Genomic DNA, 9,317 nt, shown 5'->3' on the forward strand with positions numbered 1-9,317 from the left:
TCTTTTATGAAAAAAATCTTTATGATGTGTACAATGACTGGTAGAATCTGAGTCAATGATCTAGTCATTTGATTCCTGTTCACAATCTTGGCCCTGGATGCCTTCTGTTTCAGGATGGGGATGGCTAAGTTTCTGTGTGACCTTCCCTTCCCTAACCAAAAAGGAAAATTAATTTCCAAACTAGGAAAAATGAATGGGGTGGTTATATTCAGGGACTACTTCCTGTCCTGGAGGCTGACTGGAAAATTCCAAATACATGGTACCAGCTTTTCATCACACACAGAGAGATACTAGTCGACCCTGAGAAATATACCTGGCAGAATTTATATTTTTTATCTGCACTCTTCATAAGATATTGGTGTATGCCTGAAAAAGTGAATTTATGCACCAAAACTTGTACAGAACCTTTCATGGTCTAAATAAAGGCATTACCTCCCTTACATTTGTATTGTATAAAAAGGACCAGATGGCTCTCTCTGTTGTTGTTGGTCAAGGAAGATGTGGAAGAAGGAGATCGGGAGAGGGAGGGAAGGGATGGGAATAGCTTGAAATGGAGGGTAGCAATCGTCCCATATGAGATGAGCTATGTTTTGAGTAGGATGAAGGAAGAAGAAAAACAAACCACAACCTCTGCTAAACTCTAAGCAAGCTCTTTCAAAAATGATCCTGTTGCTAATTTTTAAAAGTATCAAAAGTGCAGAGGATGGGGGAAAGAGATCTCCTCCCCTCACAACAAACACTGTGATTGGAGGCAAGTAGTGAGATTCTTGCCACAGAGCTGTTCACAAGCCAAGTCGGGCACGCCTTCTCACCCCACCTCTCCCCCCCCCCCCCAGCGTATGGATCTGGAGCTACTCCAACCTAATCCAATGAGTGCAAATAGAACAAGCCCATAATGTGAGACCACGTGTTGCATTTTCTGCATGGAAATGATTGCAGGCATTAGCACCGGGTAATTTTTTTTTCTCTCTCTCTATTTCTGAAGCATTGCAAAGAGGGACAAAAACATGAGTAGAATTTTCCACAAGGACACAAACAGGAATCTGGGAGAGACTGACGTTGCTCTTGTAGAGGAGAACCAAGGTCCAGCCTTCGAGCATCTTCAGCTTACTCAACATCTGGAGAGGGTTGGTTACATTCCGGAGGAGGAAAGGGGGAAGGAGCCTTTCCGTTACACAGATCACTTTCGCAGCATTTCGTCACAAAAATGCCTCTTCTGGTCCTCTGTGTAGTGTTACATCGCTGATTTTCAAACCAATTGTTGACACACCTATATCGCATTCCGTCAAATCTTTTACCATCTGCAAGAAAGGAAACATGTGAATTTGGGACTGTTCCCTTTAGGATTATATAGCTTTACCTTCAGCATCACAGGTGCAAATTGTTGAGGGAGGCTTTTACTGTTACTCACTGCTTGTGCTTAGATACTCCCACCAAAGTTCTGCTCAAGGTAGTGGCAGAGCAGTCGTAAGCTCTGCTAGGATGGCGTGCTGAGGGATGGGGGCAGCATTTCCTTTTCTTCCTATTATTCAGCTACTCAAGCCACTTTGCACTTCGTGAACTCAGGTAGATCTTAGTATTCTGTGGGCTTGTCTGTTTCTCCGAATGTTATGATCTCAAACGTGATTCAAAAATAGCTTCTGAACTTTGAGTTGCCTACCAAAATCTGCCTAATGGAAAAAGCTGCATGGAATAATGTATGTTTTAGCCAGAATGGCATACAAAATGCATATGTTAGGGGACGTTACATATTTAAAATTGCAAAATGTTCCTGCTTTTTTAAAAAAATCTAATTTGGATTATGAAACTGATTGAAACAGACATCTGTTTGAATAGAAATGGGCCCAGACAGGAAAGAGACTGGTTTATACAGGAGATCATTCAGGTTGATAAGAAGAGCCAGGAAAGTTCTACATTGCTAATAATTTGAAGACAAACTTTCTCCAAAAAACAGACAAATACACAAGAAAATAGAAATTCAAGGATATACGTGAGCAATGTGGATGCAGATAATTACTGAAACACATAAATAAATGAACCTGCAAAGTATATATTGATGAAAATGTGAATTGATGGCAGGGCTGTTGCTGGGGTGGAGCAGTCTTGGCTTTGTACCAAAACACCAGAATTCAGAGGGCACTAAAATCTTAAGGTGAATCTCCTAGTGAGTGTGGAAAAACCCCACAAATGGCAAAACCCTCACCCTATTCAATGTCCTTTTTTCTGGAGGGGAGAACATAACATCTTCCCTCTTTTGGGCTGGTGGGGAGGGGTGGTTAATGACCATGCCTCAGGGCAGACTGGGTGAGCATGTCATTGAAAATTTGAGTTTATGACACACTGGAATGATTTTAGGGGGAACAGGAAGAAAGCAGCTCAATGGTACATGAAATGTGAAAGTACAATTTAAAAAGTGCCTCTTGAACTAATAGGTTTTCCCCCCAAAAAACAAGTTCTTGCTTCTCAGCCAAGTCTGGGAACGTAGTTACTGATGACACAGCTTTGAGGTATTAAGTTAAGATCACACTTCAAAAAACTCTATGTTTCTTTAGACTGTGGAGCAAGACAACTGAATGTTTATTTATGTTGCATTCCTGTGCCTTACCAAGAGTATAGACAGATGTTGTTGAACATCCCCCAAACTTTGGCTTGCATTCTCCTTTGTGCCTTTGACAGTTTGCAGGATCCAGAAAGACGCATTCATTACACCTGAGTCCCTGGGCTGTGAGGGAGGAAGGGTAAAAGTGAAAGGAATAATCACTTATTTATTTTATTTTTATTTATTTATTTATTGCATTTATATGCTGCCCATCTAGACATAGTCTACTCTGGGCGGCTCACAACTTAGAAGATAAAAACAATTTAAAATATACAGTTTTACATTAAAAAACAAAATGATATAAAATGTAATATAAATTTATGATTTTAACAGTTAATTTAAAGCAAACAGTCCCAAGATGGCAAGGATAAAAGAAGAAAAATAAGAATGACTTAATTGACTGAAGGGAAGGCCTGCTTGAATAGCCAAGTTTTCAGCTGGCTTTTGAAAATGCCCAGCGAGGGTGCCAGCCGAATTTCAGTGGGGAGTGTGTTCCACAGCCGAGGGGCGACCGCCGAGAAGGCCCGATTTCTTGTTTTTTCCTTCTGGGCCTCCCTCGGCGTCAGACCCCTTAGCCGTCCCTGCTGGCTGTGTCAGGTGATTCGGGTAGATCTGGGTGGGAGAAGACGATCTGCCAGGTATTGAGGTCCCAAACCGTTTAGGGCTTTATATGTAATCATTAACATTTTGAAGTCAATGCGGAAACGGACGGGCAACCAGTGCAAAGCAGCCAGAGTGGGGGAGATATGTTGGTGTTTTCTCACCCCACTAAGAAGCCTGGCTGCCGCATTCTGGACCATCTGAGGTTTCCGCGTCAGCCTCAAAGGTAGCCCCACGTAGAGTGCGTTACAATGGTCTAATCTTGAGATTACGAGCGCGTGGACTAGAGTAGTGAGGGCCCCCCAATGAAGATATGGTTGCAGCTGGGCAATCCGCCATAGATGGAAATAGGCAGAGCGGGCCACGGACGCCACCTGGGTTTCCATGGTAAGCGCCGAGTCCAGATGTACCCCCAAGCTGCGGACCTCACTCTTTGCGGCAAGGGTCATCCCCCCGAAAGAAAGGGAGTTGCCTATACCACTGGTGGAAGGACCACCCACCCTCAAGACCTCCGTCTTGTCCGGGTTCAGCCTCAACCCGTTCAACTGCATCCATTCCAGTACAGTCTCTAGGCAGCGCCAAAGGGACAGTACGGCATCCACTGAGGTAGATGAAAAGGAGATGTAGAGCTGTGTGTCATCAGCATACTGGTGACACGATGCCCCACATCCCCTGATGACCCCACCTAGCGACCTCATATAGATGTTAAACAGCATTGGAGAGATGATCGACCCCTGTGGAACCCCACAATTGAGGCTCCACGGGTCCGAGACACTCTCCCCAAGCTGAACTCTCTGGGGTCGGTCCTCCAAGAAGGAACGGAGCCAGGCAAGTGCCAGGCCACCAATTCCCAACTCAGAGAGCCTCCCCAGGAGGATACCGTGGTCGACGGTATCAAAGGCCACCGAGATATCAAGGAGGACCAACAAGGACATATTGCCCCCATCGGCCTCCCTCAGCAGGTCATTCATCAGTGCGACCAGTGCCGTCTCTGTACCATAGCGCGGCCTGAAGCCCGACTGGAATGGGTCCAGGGCATTGGTTTTGTCCAAGAGCACCTAAAGCTGATCTGCCACCACCCTCTCAACCACTTTGCTAAGGAAAGAAACATTGGCGACGGGCCTATAATTGTCAATGTCTTCCGTCGCCAAATTTGGTTTCTTCCTAATGGGCCTAATGAGTGTCTCCTGGAGGGCAAGGGGTACCCACTGGATCCAGTAACCTTCGAGGGCGGACCATCAAAATAGATCCATGCTCCCTACAAGGAGAGAGCGCCATTGCGAGGTTACATTTTATTAGGTGGTGGTCTGACAATGACAAGGGGACACAAGGTCAGTCACCATCAGACCACGCTCACTACACTCAGTGGAAAAAACCAGGTCGAGCATGTGGCCACCCATGTGCGTGGGGCCGTTGACATGTTGGGATAAGTTCAAGGAAGCCATGGCTTCCAGGAACTCAAGAGCTGGACCGGATACCTCCGCCTCCGCATGGATGTTGAAGTCACCCAGGACCAGAAGTCTCGGGGACTCCAACAGTGCCGCGGAGACGAAGTCCGCCAGCTCCAGTAGGGAGGTGGCTGGGTCACGGGGAGCGCGGTAGCCCAGCAAGATCCCAATACCATCCCAAGCCCCAATTCGCACATGAAGGGCCTCCAGACCTGGCTTCACAACCGAGGAGCACCTAGTAACCTCTAGAGACTTTCTATAGACAATGGCAACTCCTCCCCCCTGCCCCTCCAGTCTGCCCTGGTGCTGGACTGCATAACCTGGAGGACAGGAAAGGGTCAGAGGAACCCCTCCTTCCCCACCCATCCAGGTCTCAGTTATGCATGCCAGGTCTGCATCCTCCTCCAGAATAAGATCTTCAATAAGCTGGGATTTGTTGGAAACAGACCTGGCGTTCAACAGGACCAGGTTCAGAGTAGAGGGCCAGCTAGGCTGCCTACCTCAATATTGGCAGTTGGTCACAGTGCCAGAAGAGTGAACAGCCTTCAAACATCTGTTCACTTTTCTTCTAACATGAGTAGGCATTGTACCATCGCCATATCTCCCTTTACCCGTAATCACCGTGATGTTAGAACCCTCGCTGGGCCTGCAGGCCTTCCTCTCCATATGAGTCAGAAAAATAAGAAGAAAAGAGAGAAGAAAAACTAAATAGGCAAAATACTCTTAGGTGATACAGCAAAACAGTAATAAAAATTAACAAATAATAACTGGGAAAAAAAACATTAATAGCAATGAAACAATTACAATAGGCATCAATTATAATTATATCCAAATTAGAGAAATTCAATAAAATTCAAATTATACAGTTTAAATAAATATAATATTGAAATTTAAAATATAACTTGTATTTAAAACAAGCTACTATCAAATGTGAGATTTAAGAAGAAGAAACCTGCTAAATCAGACCAAAGGTCTAATCCAGTATTTTTTTTCCCTTGGGATGTAAATGTTCACTTTATTTTGTGTTAATAAATGTTAAAAACATCCAAAGGATTTCTCCATTTAAGATTAGGAGAGCACTGGGGCATTTTTGATATTTTGGGTTGTTTTTTTCTGAAAAAGACTGCATTCCCCCCAGACAGCCCATGTTTTGAGCAAAGCCTTAAATTTTGCAGAAAAAGCAACGTTTCTAGTAGAAATACAAAGTTTTCATTGAAACTACAAAGTTTTGGTGCACATCCCCTTCCCCGCAATGGTGCAATGAAACAAGGGCAAGTCCTGTCGCTCCCAAGCATGAGCAAATAAATCTCCTAGAAGTTGACAATATGATCACTTGGTCACTAAGGATGAGAACACCAGCCAAATTGTTACAGTCTCGTTTTTGTTCTCATGGCGAACAGTCGGATATTCCAAACACGTATGCAGGACATAAAAGCACCCCTAGATTCTGCTGCTGATAATCACCTTAGTAAAGCAGAGCTGGAAGGGACTTTATGGATCAGCAAATTTTTGCAAGTTTTTGCAAGTAAAAAAACTCAGGCCATCTTTTTGTCTGGGAAATCTCAAGGAGGAAAGAAAGAAAGAAAGAAAGAAAGAAAGAAAGAAAGAAAGAAAGAAAGAAAGAAAGAAAGAAAGAAAGAAAGAAAGAAAGAAAGAAAGAAAGAAAGAAAGAAAGAAAGAAAGAAAGAAAGAAAGAAAGAACCATCACAAGCTATGGAACTGAGAAACATCTAGATTTATAACCCAGCCCTATATGCCCTTTCATCTCCCGGTCTCTTACCAATAACGAAGAAAAGCAGAAAAGAGAAACCAAAGAGAAAAATCTTATCCATTTTGAGTCTCTCTCTTCAGCTGCTCAGAAGAGTAAATTTGCCAGGGATTGCAGAAACCTCTGTAGTGGAGAGACCTTGAGGTACCGGCGTAACTCTTTCCCCATTTATACTTTCTAAGATTCAGGAACGGCCAATGGGACAAGCTTGTTGTTACGGCAATGCCTTCTTCTGGGAAGAGTTGTGCAAGTCTGATGCTCCTAATTAGAGGATGTGATAATCTTTTAAGAACAGTGTGCATGTTGACTGAGCTGTGTGGGTCTTCTCAAGAAAGCAGTGTTATCTGTTTCCAACTCTAGCACGTACAGGTTGTTTGTGTACGTGCTTATGTTTGTTTTACATGAAGTCCAAATTCTCTCCCCAGCCCTTTGCAGAAACGAAACAACTTCAGTCTCATGTGAAATTCTTTTCCAGCTATTGTGAAAATTGCAAGGATGAAGGAAGGCAGGTTAGGAGGGGGGATAACACTCTATTCAATTCTTGGTGCAAACCAATGTGGACCCAAGGACATTATTGGACATCTCAACTCAACACTTACATGAATCTCATTGAACCACTGGGTCTTCTCTAGCTGAAACTAACAATTGGATTTAGCCCAATGCCATTGTCTTTCATGGCACTTCAACCCTATGAGCCCTGAATCAATTGCAATTTTAAACGACTGATATGGCATTAGATGGTTTCCCTGTTCTTCTGCTGTCCAGATTTGTGATGCACTGAGGTTGAAGTGTTTACCTGCTTCTAATAAACGAAAGAGGAATTAAAGGGTTCCTGCTTTCATTCTCAGGCTTTCCCCACTTGTATGGAACCCCTCTCATTGAGCACAGGTCAGGCAAGCCCCTGGATTGCAGCAGGGAGTCTTTAATTGGCAGCTATATACTCCTGCCAATGACATGGATCTTGGCCCACAGGGCAAGTCTGCCATCTCTAGAATTATGCTTATTAGGGGTGGGCCCATCCAATTTTTGGACACCAAAAAACTAGGTTTTCCATGAATTCCCCAATTTTGAGAATTTCAACCCACAAACATGTGCCTGCAGAATTTTTCCTTCTACTCACCTGGACAAGAGGGAGGCCTCATTCTAGGTCTTCTTCTAAGTTTCTGTTTCCTGTTTCTTGGGAGGAAGCTGCTGCAATGCTTCCTGGGGGTGATGGGTTTGTTGTTGCCCTTTATGGTCTCTAAAATAGAGCTCCTGAAACGCCACTACCTCCAGGAAGCATTGCAACACAAAATGAAGGCTTAGAAGAAGGCCTGGAAGAAGGTCTTGAACTTAGCCAGGAGACTGGACTGTGCTGGAATTGCAACTTGCATATTACACCTTTGGGGGGATTGGATGGGAGGGACTTTGAGTGAATGCCAATCACTTAGAGTAGCCAATTGATTCCCTCTCTACCTCAGATTCCTTTTCTTGTCTTTTTACCTCAGTCAGGGTTCTGTCAGGGTTCAGTGTCAGAGGAAATCAGTTTGCCAACGTCAGGGTTCAATAGATTTATAAGTAAAAAGAGATAAATTTAATTAAACTAACTATACAATAAGGAGTGGCCTATTTGGGGTAGACTTGTCAAATATTAATCTGCTCTATAGGCCTCTGCCTGGACTTTCCTCTGCTATGTAGATGGAAGTTTTTATTGTTATAATTTTAATTCAGAATTTTACCACATATTCTGTCGAATAGAAGGCAGACAGGTGTTTATGGGATGGAGCTTTCAGATGGTTATCTGGAGAAGTGGTCCCCCACCCATTTTGACACCACAGACTGGTTGTGTGGGGCGGGGTCTGTGCGCAGGGGAGCAGAGCACATCCCCCGTGCTTGCACACATGCGCAAAGGGGTGGTGCTCGCTTGCACGGGTGCACAGGCACTCATGCACATACGCGAAGGGGTGAGGCTGCTCGTGGGGTGTGCACGCGCATTCATGTGCATGCGCGAAGGGGCTGTGCGGTTAGGCATGTGGGGGGCAGAAGATCTGTCTCTCCGGTCTGGCCAAGGCCACAGACTGGCACCAGGCCACGGACCGGGGGTTGGGGACCCCTGGTCTGGAGAATTTTGGAGAATAGCAGGAGAAGTGAAAGGAAAAAAGCAACAGACTAAATAACATGGTCTTAAGGGTTCTACACAAAAAGAAAGATAACGTAATTCAGTAGTTCTTCTTTATCTAAATTCTTGATTTTCTTTGTAATAAAAATTTGTGGCAACCCTTTCCAGGGATTTTTAGATAAGAATACACAGATGTGGGTTACCATTCCTCCTCCCCCCCTTTTTTTGTGGGAGACATTCTGGGACTATGCAGCTTGCTTAAGGCCACACTGCCAAAGAAAGAAAGAAAGAAAGAAAGAAAGAAAGAAAGAAAGAAAGAAAGAAAGAAAGAAAGAAAGAAAGAAAGAAAGAAAGAAAGAAAGAAAGAAAGAAAGAAAGAAAGAAAGAAAGAAAGAAAGAAAGAAAAAGAAAACACTATTCTGGACAGGACCCAACATCAAACAAGAGTTTTTCAAAAAAAAAATTCTCATATACATCCTTTTTTACGGTACATCCCAAAGTATGATAACCTTTGGGTAGTTATGTTTGTTTCTTGTCCAAGTTTAGGTTTGATTTGACAAATAATGATAAATTTTGGCTGGTCATGTAAGGGCCCCACACATGGTGGAGGGTTGTATGCACAGAGGTGATCTCAGCAATGGTCAGGGACTAGTATTCCCAAGAATTTGACTTTCCTTGAGCTCTTCCCCACTGCAGTAGCAGTTACGTAAGCTGTGGCAGAAGGCATTGAGGAATAAAAAAAATTAGGTGCTCCTGTGAGAACCGGGTAGGGGCCAAGGTGGTCAGCAGAGAGTCACCCAAAAG

General features: G+C 44.0%; 1 long non-coding RNA gene across 1 annotated transcript; it reads right to left on the reverse strand.

Moving 5' to 3' along the window:
• Positions 1 to 956: 956 nt before the first annotated feature.
• On the reverse strand, positions 957 to 6,760 carry LOC144587566 (uncharacterized). Its single transcript, XR_013542712.1, has 3 exons — positions 6,428 to 6,760; positions 2,606 to 2,722; positions 957 to 1,301 (listed from the first exon to the last, which is right to left on the reverse strand). It is a non-coding gene; the product is annotated as an uncharacterized LOC144587566 (long non-coding RNA).
• Positions 6,761 to 9,317: the final 2,557 nt, after the last annotated feature.

This window comes from Pogona vitticeps, chromosome 2 (assembly GCF_051106095.1).
Source record: "Pogona vitticeps strain Pit_001003342236 chromosome 2, PviZW2.1, whole genome shotgun sequence".
NCBI classification, from domain to species: Eukaryota; Metazoa; Chordata; class Lepidosauria; order Squamata; family Agamidae; genus Pogona; species Pogona vitticeps.